The 20,163-nt window shown below is 40.9% G+C and overlaps 1 protein-coding gene across 2 annotated transcripts in view; it reads right to left on the minus strand.

Annotated features, from left to right (window-relative positions):
- ARHGAP24 (Rho GTPase activating protein 24) overlaps window positions 1–19,484 on the minus strand; it is a 182,439-nt gene extending 162,955 nt beyond the window's left edge. The window contains exon 1 of one of the 2 annotated variants that reach the window (XM_083861560.1): window positions 19,297–19,484. The gene's annotated coding sequence lies outside the window, so the exon portion shown is untranslated. Of the gene's footprint in view, window positions 1–19,052; window positions 19,183–19,296 lie in introns of those variants that run through there. The other variant, XM_083861559.1, reaches the window with a different exon arrangement.
- Window positions 19,485–20,163: the final 679 nt, after the last annotated feature.

Here is a 20,163-nt window from a genome sequence, read left to right on the forward strand (position 1 = left end):
GAGCTGTCTGGTTTATCAGCTTGATCCATCATTCACCCAAATTTAGGAACCAAGTTTAATTAGAACAGATGCAGATGGAGTAGGATTTTTTTCAGATTCTCTTCCAACAGACAGTGGTTCTCAAGACAATATTTCAACCTTTACAAATGGAAAAAGATAATTAACCTTTTAACAAAACAGATTAGCCAGCACAAATAGTCAACACTGTAGCAACAGTTGCATTTTCTAGAAAACACAAAGAACTTCGTGCTTTGGGAGTTTGCAGAACAGATGCCCTGATTATTGTCTTGCGACCTGACTTTTCTTCTTATATTAGCTCTGGCAAAGCTTTTCTAATTCTTCACTTTTTTTGTTTTCAATTATTCCTAAGGCCTTTGTCTTTTTGAAGACATAATACTGCTGGTGCCGCTTCAGAGCTGTTAAGTGTAAACAGCAAGACTCATCAAAAACATTTATTTGACCTTGTATCTCCTAACAAAACAGTCAAATGCCCTGGAAGTTTCAAATAAATAAAAGAATTGCTTTATACATACAACTTGCAAGTTGACACAGAGGAAAACAATCCAGCACAGATAACAGATGTCAGACACTGTTTGTGGAAGGCATTCAGCTTCACAGCAATAGGCTGGTAAAGCAATCTGGGCAAAATACACACAAAACACACCAATGCCTACAAGCACCAACACACCTTGCCTCTTAGGATGATGAAACTGCCTGTTTGTTTCAGCAAAACAAACAGAAAAATTGCTAATCCCGTTGCTGTTTGTGCCTAGGCACTGTAATAGAGCAGCATCACCGACCTACCTTGTGCACCAAGGCCTGCTGCAGAGTCTAAGCATCAGCTACTGAGATACCAAACATCACCAAGTGTCCTTTGCCAGGATCTGGGAGAAAGCTCCAGGAGCAGCCAGCTCATTCAGCAAGTGAGATTCCCCACAGAGATACCTGCAGCAGGAGCAGAGCAGCAGGGCTCCTCTGCCCTGCACCAAGAGCCAAGTGGCACCACAGCTGACCCGATGGCTCCGCCTTGGGCTCACTGCAGCCCTGCAGGCTCAGCCCACACCAAAGAGATATGGACCAAAACCTACAAGTAAATAAAGGCAGCTAGAACTGGGACATCTCTGCTTTGCACAGACAGAGAACAACTCCAGTGTGATGCTTTTGCTCGCACAGTGCTTGCAGTTATAGTTCATCAGGAACAAAACCATGTTTCCGGCATTCCAGCTCTCTGCTAAATTGGATGCAGATGACAAAGGGTTTTTTTCCAAACATATGGAAGACAATGCAGCTGAAATCTCAGCTAGGCCTTGAGAGATCCTGTACATAAGGCATTAAGCTTTCTACAACACACAAGGAATCTAGACAGCAATGATTGTGATTTCAGTGTGTGATTTAAAGATAATATTATGAGACAGAAATGTTAAAAGAACCTAATAAAAGCCTTTCATGTACTCTCAAATAAAGTCAGATGTTCATATGCTATGTATCTGGACAGCCTCTGCTTTCAATGGAAGCCTGATCTCCACTTCAAAGGGAGGAAATTAGACGAAAGGAGAAAGAATGTACACCTCTCCGTACTGGAAGCCCCAGGAAACCCAAGACCAAAGGACTAAATCCATCACTTTCCCAACACCCCCAAGACAGACAAGCCTACAAGATGTTTAACCAAGAGAGAAATCGAAAGCACAAGCACTGGCAGTCCTCAGTCTCAGCCAGCAGTACATAAACTTTACTAATTTGATTTTTTGAATAGGTACAGCATAGCAAAAAACATTTCTGTACATCCACTGTTAATGTGACTTCTGCTTATTGCTGCGAAGAGAAGCCATTCCCTCCACCCAGTGTAGGTGGCTTTCTTGTTTTAATTGGTGTTGCAGGCAGGATGCATGTTTAGTTTTCTCAATGTTTAGTCTGTCCTCAAACATTAACAGTGACCAAATGCAAAACATTAAAAGCAGAGTTAAGGCCCAGCGGTTTTTTGTTCCCCTAATCTGAAAGTATTTCTACACATTATAAGTTCTTTAATGGTGAACAAATTATTCTTCTGGAGCTCCATCCTTCGGTACATAGCTTGATAGGAACTAGTCTTATCGGTAAGCTCTGCAGGAAGTAGTTTTGACACCTGGAAGCAGAAGTTAATTTTTCATGAGATATCTTGCTGTAGTACTTGCTGATCACTCAGAATTTTGTCTATTGTGCTATGAGTTGATGCTTTAGTCCTTACATAGAGTGAAACTTCTCCAAAGGAGCAGTTATTCCTGCCTTCAGTGGCACAAAAATCTTGTGAATGAATAGCCTGAAAGTTCAACCATCACCACTACATTTTCAAGAACACATTCACTCTGATGTTTGAAGAGTGTCAAATATTTATCACACATGTATACACTTCACTGGGACAACTCACATGACCAAAACACATTAATGTGGTTACTATTACTGATTTAGACATACAGATAATCCTGTTCACACTCAAGATTTCAGACAGCTAATGAAGAAGTTGCATAAGTTTATTTCCAAAATCCTTAAAAACTTATCTGTGCATTGCTAACTCTTCCTCCTTCTCCACTCCAATGACAAGACAGATATGACTAAATTCACCTGGAACCTTCACCAAAACCCACTGAAAAATACAGCCAGTTTTAAAGCTAAGTGCAAGACATAGAGAGCTAAGTCACCAGAACTACTACTTCTACTTAATTTCCATCACTATTATCACATCCCTGTAGATACTGCACCAAAGTTATCCCTAGGCTTGACATCAATCAATGTTTTCTTCTGGCAGAGTGGGAAAAGATCCAGTAAGCAGATTAAAAAAAAAAAAAAAAAAAAAAAAAAAAAAAAAGACATCTTTTACTCACTAAGGAAATCATTGAAAAATTACACTTGCAATAATTCACATTGTTATTTAACGCTTGCTGAAAAACCTATAAAACTTGAATAGCTTCTTTTTTAAAACTGTTTTTAATAGATTAGTAGAGCGTTTTGGTAGGTTTGTTTTGGGAGGATTTTTTTTTAGTTATTCCAAAACCATTTTGAAAAACTAGTATGAATGGAAATGAGGCTGAGGTTCATTTTTGGGTCTAAGAAACTGCAGATGGAAGAGGAGTGTGTGTGATTGATTTCAAAGCATCTCCTTTTGCCCTACCCCCTCTTCAAACTGTTCTTTTGTAATTTCACCTCAGTTTATTTTCTTCTGCTCGAAACTGGCAAATGAACATTCCCTTCGTAAATATTTTTGTACAAGGGAAATACATTCCCAGGAATTTACTAGGCAATGATTTGGTTACCACTCTTTTATCCAGCTCAGGCACACAGCTTTTCCTGCACAAACACCCACGCACGGGATCCAAGCACAACACTGGCACAGCTGTGCTCAGCCCTCCACAGCTCCACACCTGGTTCAACACTGCAGAAATGGAAGGGAGGTAGGGCTGAAACGACACCTGCCCCTCTCAAACAGTGGCAGGGAAGCTAAAACCAGCCCACTTTCTGTCCCCACTTTCTAACAGATCTCTACACCAGAAAGAACAGTGTAAGAAAATCCTCCTATCCATGCTAAGTGGTTTATTTCAGGAAGGGTAAGGAGCTAAGAATGCACGTTTTGGTAAGAAAAAAACAAAACCTGCCTGCTGTCCCCAAGAGGGGAATTTCATTTGCTGGTCCTGTTATAGGAGTGACAATGTTTACCATAGTCACGGGTACACAATTTTTTGCAGAAAATGGCACAACCGAAGTTGAATAACAATATATAAAAAAGAAGTAGATATACTGGTGGCAATCACCTAGTAGTAAATTTCTGTATGTGAGTTACTGCCAAATCCAGGTTCAAGCTCAAGTACACATAAGAGCTCCTGAGAAGATGAGAAGCACCATTTTAAGACTGTTAGAAGTGCAATTATGACTGCATTCCTATTGAGCCTTAGCACATTGTCAAGAAGCCCCCTCACCCTTTTCAGGCTTTTCTCATCTCAAACTTGAATCTGAGTCCTACTTTTCATTTGAACTCATCATTTCAGATACATTCCATTATCCTCAAAGCGAACACACATGCTATATTATTTATTACATTAGTTTACAACACGCTGTCGAAATCAAGCAGTGATTGCACAAATAGGAACCCAAGAGCACGAAAAAGTGACACACTTAACAGCAGCTCCTCTGTGCAGGCAGAAATCAACTCCAACTCAGAGCAGATAGTGAGGGGAACCTGACCATATCCCTCTGTCACAGTTTATATGGAGGAAGATTCATCCTCTGAATTACTCAACTGTGAGGAACACAAAGTGAAAGGAAAAGAAGAAAACAGATGTTGTCACCACAGCTGACAGACAAAGGAAGGTCTAGACACATCTGGGTATCATGAAAGCTAAATATTTTTAACATGACTTCCAGTTATTCTCTGGGAAATACGCATCAGATGTCCTAAACTCTAATCCCAAGTTATTTGAATTAGTTTAGAAATACACCAAAAAACACAACCATCAGGGGAAAAAAAAAAGGAAGGGGGGGGGGGGGGGGGGGAGAGCAAACTTTTGCTGGAAAAAAACCCATAAGCAGCACAGCACACAACAGAATGAAAAAAAAAAATCTGAAACAGTTCTAAGATTTCAACACAGCCTTCCAGAACAAAGATGGTTTTATCATCTTTATCATAGTTCACTGGAGAATTTTACTTTATTTTTCCTGTAAGGAAGGAAGGATATAAGTAGCTCTCACAGCACCATGACATTTCCTGAGAGACTGCCAAGGAATCCGGGGTTTCCCAAAAGATATCTCAAGTCGGGGACCTTGGAAGTATCCTGGCATAATTCACCTCATGGTCCAGATTTCCAGAAGAACCTGCCATTCAAGCAGCCCAGTCAAGTTTAAATCTGTAAAGTAAAATCCATAACAAGCTGTTCTAGTGTCCTTGGGGAAAAAAAAAAAAAAAAAAAAAAAAAAAAAAAAAAAAAAAAAAAAAAAAAAAAAAAAAAAAAAGGCTTGGATTGTGGTAATTTGGAAGTGATGGAACAATTTACAAAACTCAGATTTTGTCAAAACTAATACGAATTTTTCCCTCCTATCCTGAGGCAGTGAGGTGATTGCTCTTGGATAGACAGCTTGCCTTTAAGATTTATAAGACAATCTGATCCTCATGAGAGCTGCAAAAATCACATTTGAAGGACAGAATAAACAGAGAAAACACTGCAACTCTAACCTATTTCTTGCAAGATTCACATTTGAAAAATACTATTTGCCTTCTCTGATAAAAAGAGCCTGGAAGGAATACAGAATAAATATAGATCTTTTTTCTCCACTATGTTCCCTAACAGCGGTAATATATAACAAGCTATTTGCAAACTTGCTTTCCAATTTAATATGAAAAACAATACACCATATTGATACATCAACATCTTGTTTACCAAGTTTCATTTTTCTCCACTGGAAACAACAAAGACAACTTGGCAGGCATTCAGGGCAGGGGAACAGAGATGAGCATTTGCTTGGACTGACACCCTGACAGCCAAGAACACAAAACATTCCACAAATGCTGGAAGGGTTCGACCACAAGGAGCAAAAACAACTTTAAAGAGGGATGACACACATCGGCTCACTAAGGCATGCAGATCAGTGGCTCAAGAAATACATCAGGAGTATCGCTGGCAGCAACGTAAACCAAAGTTACCTTCCCACAACAAGCCCGAGTGAGCAAACAGCCCCTTGTTCAGAGAACAAAAACAAGCACCACCTTTCTGCTGTGCAGCAAAAGCCTCCAAGAGTTCAGTGAGGACTACTTCTGCATCAGATCAATTCTTCACAGACAGAAATTCATGTACACCATTCAACACAAATTCAGCTTGTCCGTGCTCTACACCTGCATCCCTATTTTTACTATAAAAAGGTGCCCTGAATAGTACTCAAACATTTTCGTCATCCAGATGACACTTCCATAATCCCAAGGCTGACAGTAACAATTCTATAAACCATCTCACTAATTACTTCCACTCTATGGAAAGAAATCATCCCATCTTTATACTGTTTTGTATTATGACATCACCTATCCTGTATAGATCAAACCAAAACTTTTAAACATATGAACAAACCTGTGGATGTGTGATAGACAAAACAGCAGTAATGATAAGCATTTTTACCTGTGAACAATTATAGTAATTTGTATTCCATGAACTGCATTACTTCATTTGCAGGAAGTTTTCCTCTTTCAGTCTGCAGATTGTCACAAACAAGTGGAATTACCGCAAACCTGTGCTGCACATTCTTCAACTCACTATTGACTCAATTCTCTACTTCGATTATTTTTCTCTGCTCACCTGATTCTTCTTTTATTGGTATGTGTTGCCTTTTTTTCTCAGCAATACTTTTTCTGCTCTTTTTATTTGGTTTCAGTAGATATTGAACACAATATAAATGGAAGCTTTCTTTAGGGAAAAATCACCTCAGCTATTAAAAGCCCAGAGCAGCTGGATCTTCTGGTCATGAACCAGATCCCTCATGCGAACAGAACGCCAAGACAGGGTCAGCAACACTTTAGATAACAGCATCAATACCAAGTCCAAGAATGATACCTTTTTTTGAAAGAAAGATGTGCCAAGATACATTGGTAAAATAGCAAGATCATGGAGCTGCTGCCACCAACCTCTACAGCAGGTCAACATGCTGAAAAAAACTAAGTCCAAAAGAAGTGCTGCAGGCACATAAGTATCCACACCTAACTGTTCCCAGTTTTCTGTACAGCAGCTCCTGGGCTTTCTAAGGTCTCTGGCATTTTTTAAGAACCCTTCTGAAAGCAAATGTGGCAAACTGCAAAACATCCTGCTACAGAGAGGACAGAAGGTGCTCAGGGGAAAAGGCCCACAATTTCACCACACATAAAAACATATCCTAAACCTGCTACTGAAATTCTCAGAGCCCTCTCCTGTGTTAAACCTGTGTCCATCACTTGACTGAACACACACAGTAATGAAAATTATTTCTTCTGCTCCATCATACAGGGAGTCTGCAATTACAACCAGCTCTCAGGTAGCTACAAACACAAAGGCTCTTGGAAGCTTGTCCTCTGTCATCTGCAGAAGACTTTTTTCATTTGCCAGCCCTTCATACCCACAAACAGGCCAGTCAAGAATGATAAAAATCTCCTCTTCTTATAGTATATTGTATTCAGCCATCACACCAGTTTACAAGTGTTTTTTGTGTTTTGACAGCAACTAAAACTTTCCTGATACACAGTTCATCCATGTTAGCTGTAAAAAACCAACCAGAAAATTAGCTCAACTCTGCAAAAGAGACTAAATTATCCTGAAGATCTTAGTTATAAATTAATAATTGAGAAGTGACTGAACCATTCATAATGTACTTTATAATTGTTCTTTTTATGCTTAAGCCTATTTACGTGGCTTTTAAAACTCTGCGCCATATCCTAACTGATACATCAAACTATGGATGGTTAATTGAAACAATGGGGGGCCCCTTTTCATCACTGCTCAAGAAAAAGCAGCAGTTTCAAGTTCACCATAACATTTAAGAAAATTCTCAAGGCATTAAAAACTTAAGATCATTTGTAATCACTTTATTTAACTTTCCATTCCCCCATCCCACATGCTCAAATTAATAAAGCATTTCTGTAAAATACCACCCTGAACCACATAGCGTTTTCCTAAGTTCTACAGCAAGACAAAACACAGTATTTTGTCTGGTTGTGCTTGGTGTTTGTGACCAGTAACACTACACTACAGTGTCTGCTGACTGTAGAGAATTTATTTTCTTTGAGGGGAACACTTGCAAACTGTCCACATTTAATGCTTCCTTCTCACAAGTGCCTTAAGAAGTTTAACAGCAGTGTGGAGTCACACATTCATGCTACTAAATGACACTGAGCATGACAATTAAGAAGAAGCAAATGCAGTAAGTGCCAGCTTGAGTAAGGTGAAGCGGTAAAAAAGCTGGGAAAGACATGGAATAACTTATTTTTCTACCAAGGACATTCCTGCCCACCTTCAGCTCTGCAAATGACATAATTCATAATTCAATTTAAATCTTTCATCGGTATAGACAACCAGAATAACAATTTTTAAAACAGTTCAATGATGACATTTTTCAAGGAGGCAACTCCAAGTGTCTTATTCTTCCTGTAATATGTTTTCAAGACTCTAAAATTAATTTTCAGTAGAGAGTGTTGCAGAACCTTATTCTTACACATCTTTTTGCAGACAATCACATTCACTTATCTCTCTGTGAATCAAGGTAATTTTACAAATTTTTCCCAGAGTAAAGTAGCATTGCCTATGGAAGACCAACGGCTGACAAAAGATAAATTGGTGGAAAAACATTACAACTAGAAAATTAAGCACTTTTAGACTATGCATAAGAAAATACATAATGCTAAGAAATATAATTATATGGCAGCAAGAATCAATCACAAACATCTGAAAGTCATTTGTTAGCTGATGAAATGGTGCCAAGCCAAACAAAAAAGTTATAATTTACTCACAAAGCCAAATTTAAGCCTAGATGCAACTAGCAGAAACTGGCAACAACAGATCTAGGACTGTGTTTTGAGGATCTCTAAGCCAAAGTACTCTGATACATCTACAAATACACAAAACATGCAACAAAAATCCCTGTCACCTTGTCCATGGACTTCTTAGCCAAACAAGAACACTTCATCAAGATCATTCAATCCTGTGCTGTGTAAATGTTTAAAACCAAGGTCTTCTTCCCCATTCCCCACCTCAAAGGAAAGTACTTCAGTATTATTCCCCCATCTTTAGAACACCTACTATGAGAAATTTTTCCATCCCTTATTTAGTGATTCACAAAATTCATGTTTATTATGAAAAATAAACAACCATTCCAATGTTACAAAGGAGGCCAAAGGTCTTAATGAGACTCTACTTAATAGTAAAGCTTTTTTATTATCATTCCAAAGACAATTTTAACCAATTACACAGACAATTTTATTAATATATATATTAATATATATATATATATGCTATATTATATAGCATATTAAACAGCGCCAGCAAAAAATAATACTCAGACCACTCGAAGCCATCAGTAATTTCACCCTGTGCTCTTTTGTCCCAGGACGGCAAATGAGTATCTTCTATCTTAGAATTCTGTAACCTTTCCATGACAACTTGGTCAATACTAACATATTTTCACACAAGCTTTCAGCTAAACACCATTTATTCTGTAGAAGTGTTTCAGCACTACCACCACCAAAAATATGACAAGTTAGAGCTTAAAAACATTCTCCTAAGAGCTCTGTTAAATTTTAATGGCTCATTAAAGGGGAAAAATTACAGGAGCGTGTCCCAATTTCCACACTACTTTACTTTTTTTCCTCCCTTATTAGCCTCAAAAAACACCCTGCAAATGACAGGCTAGCCAAAAAAATTTTTTTTTTGTTCCACTTTCAATGAGTTTCAGAACAAACTATTTGCTCCTATCAGTTTCCTAGCAATCTGTCTAGGCATCCAGATTTACCAATGAGAACCATTCAAGCCTCCTTGCTTTTAAACATACCCAAACTGAAAAGTTTGTTTAACTGCCCTATTAGGCCTCTGTGATTGATTTCCTGACATTTCCAATAAATCATCTTTCTGGTTTTGTGATAAGGCTTCAACCTTTCATTGCTTGCAATCTGTATAGCAGATGCCAAAAAAAGCTGGTTTTAGCTCTTCTGAAAACACACAAAAATCTGCTTTTTCTACATCTCCAACGGCACATATAGCTTGTTTCTGAGCTCAAGTTTTCATCCTATTTTTTAAGCACAGATACTAACCTCACATTAATCTATAGAGAACCTTCCTTCCACCAGCTCTACACTAAACATTTTCCAAGTTAGTATGCAAGACTGCTGTACTGTCACATGCCATGGACAACACTCATCACATCCTGTCTGAAACTGTCAGCAACCTCTCCATGCAAATCTGCTATTTCATTTTCATGTTTCTAGGAAATTCCCTCATACCTAACAAAGCTCAGTAACACAGTAAAAAGTGTTCCATGAGAGAAAGATGTAGATTTAACAAGAAGCATCACGTGAATTTTCTGAGTAAAGATTGCTTTGCGTAAAATGCATACCAAACCATCTCTCACCATGGACCTCTGATCCTCAGCTAGACAAGAATGAACTGTATGAGTCAGCACAGAACATGACACTGTACACACATTACTCTCTTTTTCAGGCACATGCCACAGGGGAAATATCACACACACGGTGGCACCTCCATGACTCAAGAAAAATTTTAAACTTTTTCTCCAAGGTGAAATTTCAAGAAGAATAGCAATGTTCTTGCAGCTCAAAACCAAACCACTCATTGAATATAGTGCTATCACAGCTACTATATTTCCCCCCCCAAGAGCCATGTTGTGTGGAAAGTTCATGGTATGAAAAGAAGATAAGTATGAATCAACTTACGTTCATAAGTGAGTGGTATCACAGGTCTCAGACACTGAGTTTTGGCTTATTTCTATATAGTCCCTCCAGCTGAAGACACTCAGCTTCAAAGCATAGCATAGGGTACTCAGCTCCTCAATGAGGTACATCACAGTGCCACAATGGTGAGCTCAGTTACCAGAAGTTTAAGGTCATGGGACACCAGAGCCTTGACCCAGGTGTACATCTTGAGCAGCATAACCTCACAAAATACCTCTTCCGAACTATGAACCCTTCCTTCCCCCTCCAAAAGGCTGTAGGCACACCCCAGCAGCACAGACCTGCCCTTGCTAGACTAGAAATTATTTCCTTTCCTGGGTATTTCCACCAGGTAATCCACAATATTTTTTCAATACTTACTGGACAGCTAAATAATGTCCAAAATACTTACTGCACAGTCATATGTGGACTAACAGTATCTTTACGTTGTTTTGGCTAATCTGCCATTTTTTCTAGCAGTCCTTACTATAATAAGAAATGGTAAAACTCACGTTTCAGAGCCTTCCTGTGGGCGCTGGGAGATGAACATCTCCAGAGGAGTGTCCCAGGAGTGACACCATCAAACATGATACAAACAGCTGAAGTGAGTCAGACAGAATCTAGGATTTTACTTCCAATGCTGGCAGAGTATCACACCTCCTGCACTTCCCCAGTTGCCAAGGAGAGGTGTCAGAGCTACACGGAACTGCATTGTACAGCAGTGCTGCACAGGGGCTTAATCTCGTTAGGTGATAAACAGCCTTGTCACTGAACGTGCCACATGCTGCACGCTCCACTGCCTGCTTCAGTCCTGTCCTGGTGTCAGCTCAGTGCACCGGGAGCTCTGTGAGCCCAGCCTGACAGCAAGAGGCAGGAATTCAGCACATGGGAATTCAGCACATACTAAGCAGGAGAACGGCCAGATGCAAGAGACTCAAGAGTGTGCATGAGAAACCACCAAGCTGCCCAGCTTACAGCATCATCATCACAGCTGTCCCTGCTCCTTCCCAGAAGCGTCCCTCTCCCCTCATGGCCTGGCAGAAGGCAGCATTTGAAGCAACGGACTACTCCCATACAAAGAGCCACTGACCACTGCAAAGGGCAGAGCCAACAACCCTTTCCCAGTGTGGTAAATCCTACCAGTCATACCAGCTGACCAATTCAAGAGCTGAATCACCATGGCAAGTGGCCATAACTGTAACACCAGTGCTAAAACCCAGGAAATTCTTCAAAAGCAGTGAAGAAGCTGTTAAGAAAGAAAGAAGTGAAGTCACTATCCCTGAAAGCATTCAAGTAGTGACTGGATGGCACTTAGTGCTGTGGTTTAGTCAGCACAGAGGCTGGTGTTCAAAAATTGGACTGAATGATCTTGGAGGTCTGTTCCAATCTAAATAGCTCTATGATTCTATTTAATTAATTAATATTTGACTCACTGCAGGACAGAATCTTCACAGTGAAAATAATAAGGGTCCTACTATAAGCACGTTGATGTCAATTATATTTTTGTCCTGACACATCCTACAACACTTGTTAAATATGCCCATGGTTCAGAACTAGACTCATTTTTCCCAGCTGTCCACATATGACAAACAGGCAGGACAGAAAAAGGATCTCCCTACTCATTAAGTCCAACCTATAAAACCCCATAGAAGCCAGCAACATAGTTACTTTCTGACAGAAAAAACCATCATCAAAACAGCTATTTTAATATTCCCCCTCACCCCCAACCCAGCAGTCTCAAGGCTTCCCAAGAACTCCTTACCCCGTTAGAATTCTTTTTCTTTCATCGCAGCACACTCATGGACAGGCTACACTCCTTATCACTCCAAAATAGTTCTGCTCTCTCCCTGATGTTTACACACCTGACATATTTATATGTAGAGTCTAAGGCTGCTTTCTCATTTTCACAGAACACACAAAGCCAGGTCCAAAATTCCCAGAGGAAAGAAGATTTGAGTATGGCTGGTGAAGTCTAGGCAGCAGACATCACACACATACCAGGTTACACGGAAAACTAAACAACCCAAAAGCACCAGGTCTCCTATGCTTACAGACAGATATTTATTGTTTTTCATAAGTTTTCATTACTCAAAAATATTGCTTACAACATGTGCCTTCTTAGAGCTTCTTCCTGCTTACTTAGTTGTGACCCCTGAGAGAAAAACCCAACCTAAGAAAGCCCCTGGTATCAAAACATGGATTTCTATTTATACAAATGTATATTTTCCTAAATATCATTTATTAAACCTTTCTGGGAGATGAGGTTAACTGATCCTAGTTTGAGCCCTATATTCTCCTAGAAGGAGAGATTTTACCATCATGCATCAAATGTTAATAATGTCTTACATTCCAAATAATTTATTGACTTCTAAAGAATTTTTACTCAAGCTGTATTTAAAATAGCACCTTCCAGACTTCCCACTGCCATTTAACAGAATTGTATTTGCTTTTTTTAAAACAGTGAACGAGTGTGTCTTATATATGAACAGCATTAGTCCTCGATCTTAAAATCAGTTATTGACTGCAGGGTGGGGGGTGTTTGCTATGGTGTTTTCATTCCAAAATTTCACTTTTTGCCACAGGGCAGAGCTCTGTCAGAACAAGCTTTCTGACCAGTATGTTTCCTACCTACTTCTAAAATGAGCCAATTAGACATTGAAGTTGGGTCCATTTGAGTTTCAGCAATGCTATTAAAATCCCAAATTACCACTATCAGATTCTGACTCCAAGCTTATTTGGAAAGTGGCCATTTTAGGACACTTCCATTCAGCTCTGCAGAGCCTAAGCAGGCTTTGGACTTGGCAAACAAAGGAAGAATTCACAGTCATTTTGAAAGAACGTAAATCACTATGTCTAAACTAAAAGGTATTGCATTTTCTCTCTCCTTCTCTAGGCAGGCCCTTCAATATTTCTGCCTTGGTTTGCTTACTTCTTAGGAGAAATTAAAAAAAAAAAGAAAAAAAAAAAGGCAAGAAAGACGAAACATCTGTGGGAACAGCTGCACAAATATTACAACTGCCAGAGGAATTATTTCTTTCTAGCATCCAGGATTTCTGGGTTTGTGTGTTGCAAGAACACTTAGTAGTGGATAACCACAGCAACTATCCATGCATCTGACACAAGATTTTGATCTCAATCACGGATAAGAGGCAAGAGCTCAACACCAGCCCACCACAGACATACAAACACACAGAGAAAACAACCAGAAACCCAAACTCTTGAAGGAATTGTATAGAGGTGCCACCACAAAAAAGCTCATACAGCAAGTAGGCTGCTTGCTCCAACTTCTGGACAATCAAAATTCCATGGTAGCTAGTTTACAATTATAAGCAAATATACAGCACAGCTTTTCCCTTCATCATTATCTCACCTTTAACAACAACACTAAGACCCCAAGTTTATCAGAACACTTTCCAAGACAACACTCTGAAATAAGGCAATGATGTCATTAAATAAATAAGATTTCCAGAAGCCTGTCTTCATCTCCTAGATACATGTCTGTGCTCACATACTTGTCTTTGAACTGCAGCAATCTGTTATGCTCCAACAGGAAGGATTAAAAATGAGTTTTATCATGTTCTGTGCTATATATTGATAACTGTGTATTCTCAGTCCATGCCCAAGTAGGTAAGGCAAATGTGATTAAAGCTCCATTACTGTAATCAACCAAATTAAAGTCACTAGTTCTAAATGCACAAAGCAACAAGACCTTGAAGCTACTGTACAATGCACAGTTCGTTTGGGAATTAATGAAACTTTCTTTCCCCCTCCAAAATGCTGAAAGAATTATCAACCAATATGGCCATGGAGGGAAGTCACCTCATCCAGCTGATCCACAAAGCAGGATTGGAAGAATGAGAAGCAAAGTTAATTGCCTGCAGCCTCTGCATCACTTTTCTTTCTCAAGAAACTCAAGAGGGGCCTTAAGCACACTTCAAATCACCCTTGACTGTAGCACTCTCCCATTTACTAAACAGTCATTTGGCACTCTGGGATTGCTGCAGCACAGCAGCACTTGAGCTTCTTTGTCTTTCTACCTCTACAGAGTCAGCTGTCAAACTGGGTACATAGAGAAAGCCTCCTCTGACCAAGCTCCAGCAGGCTTCAGGGGGTCTCTGCTCCACTGGAATTGATGCAATCCATTGTTATTCATTCTCTAAAAACTCATCCTGTAAGACCATGCCTCCATATTCCCACAGCACTGCCTGGAAACAAAACGGTGGTGAATCCTTTTACTTTTGATATTTAAAGATCACAACTTGCTTTGCACCCACAGCTCTTATCCTTCCTTGTATCCACACAATCCTAGCTGAAGAAGGCAGGTCTTCATGATCTGCTGTGGTCATTCAGCTCCTTTTCATCAAGCCACAAACAGAATATCAGATTTTTCCCCCCCACATATAAGTAATACCAAAACAACAGAGGGTCAGAGCTGAACAAATGGTTGGCTACAGTGGGACAAGAAAGAGCCTATCCAGCCCAGCATCCCATCTCCAACTGCGGCTGAAGTAAAATCCCAGGGAAACAGGATAGCTAAGACAAGCAAGCAGCAATACTTTAGGCTAGCTACCCCTTAAAACTGGGTTTTCTTTTACTAATCCCTACACTGCAAGTACTTGTTAGTTACATCTTACTTAAATCTTGTGCACAGTATCACCTCCTTTCATTTGTTTTGAGTCTGCCACCATCACTCCTGGACACACTCTGGGACTCCTCTACTAAAAAAAAAAAAAAGAGAAAGAAGTAGTTTCTTGTTTACTCCTTTCCTGCCACTTGTTAGTGAAGTTTTCTCAGTCATCTCATCTCCAGGCTGAAAAGTTCCTTCCTGCTGCACTGTTTTTGCACAGAAGCTGTGCTGTCCTTGACCATTCTTTTCATCCTTTTTAAGACCTTTTCCAGCTTCAGCTGCCAATTACTAGAACCTTCCTCCCCTGATGTCACCTCTATCCTCCCTTCACATTTTTCTTCTCACAGCAGAGCATGTGGTAGCTGGGGGAGGTCAAAGATACAGCTAGAAAGGCAGCTTATGGAAAATCCAGGATGCTGTCGCCAGAGCTGAGGCCAAGCCAACCCAGCAAGGATTAACTGGAAGGATACTTTCTCTGCCTACTGCAGGAGCACTCTGTCTGTACCTGGGAGGCAGCAAGATCCCTCTAGAATCACTAACCGGAAGAACCAAACGTGCTTTTTCTTTGATTAGTGCTGTCTGGGCACTAAAATTGGTTGGCTATTTCCTTGTTTTGAGCTATTTCCCTGTTTTGCCAATAGGCAAATTGCTGGGTTTTACTAACACTGCATGATTGTTCAATACGATAGGCCAAGAATACCAGTCCATTTAAAATGTAGGTTCTATTTTCTTTTCTTCTTTAATTATTGTTCTAAAATAAAAGGTAAACGTGGGGAAAGAACCACAGGAACACACCAACTACTTCTTGGAAGTAACACACATGAGAAATGCCTCTGCTATAAAAAGCCATTAGTCATAATTGCCATTACACAGAATCACACAAAACTCAACACAGGAAAATAAAAAAGGTATTTCACAACAAGAAACTATACACATCACCAAGGAATTCACCATGTGCTGAGGTTTGTCCCATTGAGCAATGGAGCATGAAAGCCCCTCCAAACCAACAAGTACAACAGTAAACAACAGAAGTTTGCTAAAGTTAAAAGCAGCGAGCTCGTGTGTTCCTGCAAGACCTCTGGCTTGATGGTGCATGACATTTTCATTAGAAAAGCCCAATGAAACTAGAGCTGAGCCAAGCAGACAAAATTAATTCAAACATTTAACAGATAAGTCGAAGACCATGACCGTAAACAAAAAAAAAAAAAATGCACCACACTGCAGGTGGCTTCCAGTCTCCAAGCAACTATCTTATTTTGTAGTGTAACCAACGACTTGGAAGAAAAATTAAGAAGAAAAAAAAAAAGATCATGACTGCAAAGTTGTGCAGGTGACAAATACCAAAGAAGCTGTTAATTACAAAGAGGAAAGGCCACTGACAGCCAGCCGTCTGTCTGTCTGTCTGTGCACCAGCCTGTGTCTCCTTGTTCAGCCAGTGCTCAAGTTGAGAAGAACTGACAGTACCTGAGAGCACCCCCCCTGGAAACCATTTTAAAAAATGCTGGAATAGAAAAAGGGAGAAGAAAATGAAGAAACTATATTTTTCACTTTTAAAAAGAAAAGGTAAAGAATAAAATAGTAACTCTAGAGAAAGTAGAAACTTGGATAAAGAAGCCTATTAAAAGTACAGAGCTAGTAAGAACCAGAGCTAACAAAGCTGGTAGTCAAAAACACACAGTAAAGCTGACTGATGATAATTACACCAAATGAATACATTGAAGAATCTATCAAATGACTTTGTTGGCTAAACAATTCCTTCACAACTAAATTATCTAGCTTATAATGGAAACTAATCAAGGACCATTATGGTTTATTCTGGATCCATAATCAATTAAATACAAAATCAATTTACAGCTTCATTCCAGTCCTTACCATACCCACTTTGATCACCCAAATGTATGTAACTGGCAAAATGGCAGAAGCAGAAGGAAAGAGTCAGGAGACTTACAAGAAGCTGCTGTGCTGCTGAAGCTGAAGTACATCCATCTTTGAGATGCCTGGTATTTTCATGCATTTTGAGTGCTTTCAATTTTAAAAAGTGCGACCTAATCAAGATTTTACTAAATAAATCCAGGCAACAACTATAAAAAACAATTCTAACTTGAAATCCTTGCTTTAGCATAATAATGGAAACTAACACAGTAAATCCTACCACTCACACTTCCCAGTGTTACATGAAGGAAGAGAACGTAAGCTGGAATTTTGGCCTCTATTGCCTTTTTAATTTCTCCCAAGACTGGCAGCAGATTAGCAAATGTCATTAAAAGCTGTGTGTTTCCTTATCATCCAACACTATCAGCCACTCACCTTATGTGGAGTCTTTGACATAACAGAACACCAAGTTCCAGACTTGGAACTGTACCAGACCACTCCTGCCACGTTTTCTTTGGTTTACAACACCAAGAGAAGACAACCTTTTGTTTTTCTCCTTGGCTGAAAGCTAACATACATCCGCCCTCAAAACAGTGCACAACACAAATGCCACCCCAATATGATGAAGTATCACACTCTGTTCCAGGAATTATTTTAAAATAAAAATTGTATCAAGGATTCCCTCTGTCCAATATTAAGAAAGCCAGTTAATAGCTCCAGGAATGAAATATACTTGTAAAGGTCATCAGATCACAAACACAAAAAAGTGTACACAGAAGACAGTTAAAGCTAGCAGATGCAAATCAGTTCAAACTACCCACCATGAATTTCAACTCTTTTTTTTTTCTTCCACCTGGTATGTTTAAAAAAAAACACCAAGATTTTGAATCAAGCAGAAAGACATGTTTGTGTGCTACAGCTGCACATGGAGGCCACAGAGGGTTTTGATTCAGGCTGCTTCTGAAGACATGACCTTATCAGGACTTCAAACTATCACCTGGTCTATTCCTTAAAGGGATCCTGATGTCTGTGTTTCTAAACTCCATCTTCATAAAAATGAACCTAGTTATAGAGCCACTAATAGAAGTGATCCTCATGAACCAGTTTGCAAACACAGGAGAGACACATGCCAAAGGAACAACCCAGAGCCTTCCTCTCACTGACCCCAGCAGCACACAGCCTAGTAGAGCAAAGAAGTCATGCCTTCCACACAGAATCATGTTTTCAGTTGAATTTCCTACATGGCTTTATCTTTTTACTTAATTACCATGTTGTTTTCTGGGGGGTTTGTTTGATTTGGTATTTTTGTGATGGGCATCCCATTTATTCCAAACTAAACCTAGTTAGTTTCATTAAAGACTGAAACTCAAGTAAAGAATAGGAGAAGAAAAATGCAGCTGAGAGACACAACAATCAAAGAAGAGGCAGTCTAATAACTTTAGATAGCATGCACAAAGAAACAAGCTCTAAGCACATTTATTTTTAACCTTAAGTCACTCTATCACGTACTAGAAGATGCCTTTTGCAACAAAACCTGCCACGACATGAAAACTTCATGGGACTGGAAACAGGCACTTGATTCTCAATCCCTCCTATCCACTTCTGCCTGTAACTCTGCCCATCTTCTGTGACTATGAGATTCCACTTAAACGATTTTTAGCTGGGACAAGATACTTTGCTCCTCGTACTGCTCAGTCCCATTCCCTTAATTCTTACCTCAGGAGGAACCCTGACAGACAGAAGTTACTGTCACCTCCTAGGGACAGAACCACCATGCAAGAGAAGAACTTAACAGCATCTTAATACCTGCTGATGTAAGAGTTGTTATCATCATCCTCTCCCAGGAGCCGTGCTACTTAACAGACAAACAGAATTCAGATTAATATTAGATAAATTCTGTGCTATGAAGTCACTATGCTACACAGGAAATTTGTTTTCTTATTTATACCTATCCACGACAAAGGTACCTATCTAAAAAAAGCTCTGCTGTTTACTTCCAGTCATCAGTTGCAAAAATTTTTCTAACATCATCAAACATGAATTATTTAATACTCTCCACCCTGCTGGAAGAAGAAAACTCCCAAACTGACAACATACATGCATATTACTGCAAAGGAAGATAGAGACAAATATTACCTTCGATTTCCTTCCCAGTGAAGAAAAAAGACAATTACTCCCTTATGTTAAAAAGAAATCCGCTCAGTGGCTCTAAAAATCCACGTTAGACTGTAATCACAACAGAGTTAGGGAAAATCCTCATTTCAAAATCCGTCCCAATGAGGAGCTCACCTCTCACAAGAGACTCACACGGGAGGAGGAAGATTTCAAGACAAGCACCGCCAACCCGAGCCTGCGGACGGCACAAAGGGCTCTGACTTACATTCACTCAACAAGTGGTCAGTCAGATGACCCGCGCTCAGCCCCGTGCCCCGACACCGACACAGGCGGGTCCTGCTCGGAAGCGTTCAGCGCCGGTAACAAATAACAACACAGAGCGATGCCCACACGCGGGGCAGACACCAACAGCTGTCTCACACTCACACACACACACACACAGAGGCACGGGCGGCTCTCACTCCCTCCCCCGGCACGGGCAGTACTCACTCACTCACTCACCCGGCGCTCCGTCAGGCCGGGCCGCCCCCTCAGGCCGGGCCGGGCCGCTGCCCCATGCACGCCTCGGGGCTCGCTCGGCAGCAGCAGGCGATTTCAGCCCGGCCGCGCTCACAAGTTTCTCCTCCCGCCCCCTCCTCCTCCCTCAGCCGCTGGGGCGGGGCCGGCCCCATCCCAGGGGGTGCCCGGGAGCCGGGCCGGGCAGCCCGCGGCGGTGATGGATAACGTGCGGTGTGCAGTGCCGAGGGCCCGGGGCGGGTGGCAGGGCCGGCCCCGCGTTTCGGGTTTCATGGCAGCTGGCAGCCCCGGGGAGCGCCGCCCGAGGAACGCGCCCGCCTGCCCAGGCGCTCCGGGAATGCCGGGCCGGGAGCCCCGCTGTCCCTAAGCCTGCCGCGCTCCGAGGGGACGCACGGACAGAGTCCTGCCGCCCCCTCTCCTTCCTTCTGCCTGCCTGTGATGGGCTTTAGCCCGCTGAGCACGCTCCGGCTCGCCCACTGCCAGCAGCACCTCTAGCCCGGCTCAGCGCTCCGTAAGAAGGACTGGGGATTTTAGCCATCACAGCGAGGGGCCCGAGGCCCGGCTCTGACTCGAGCGCACAGCAGAAATCAGGGAATTGGGATGGAAACTGCAGCCG

The sequence above is a fragment of the Zosterops lateralis genome (genome assembly GCF_965231275.1).
Source record: "Zosterops lateralis genome assembly, chromosome: 5".
NCBI lineage: Eukaryota > Metazoa > Chordata > Aves > Passeriformes > Zosteropidae > Zosterops > Zosterops lateralis.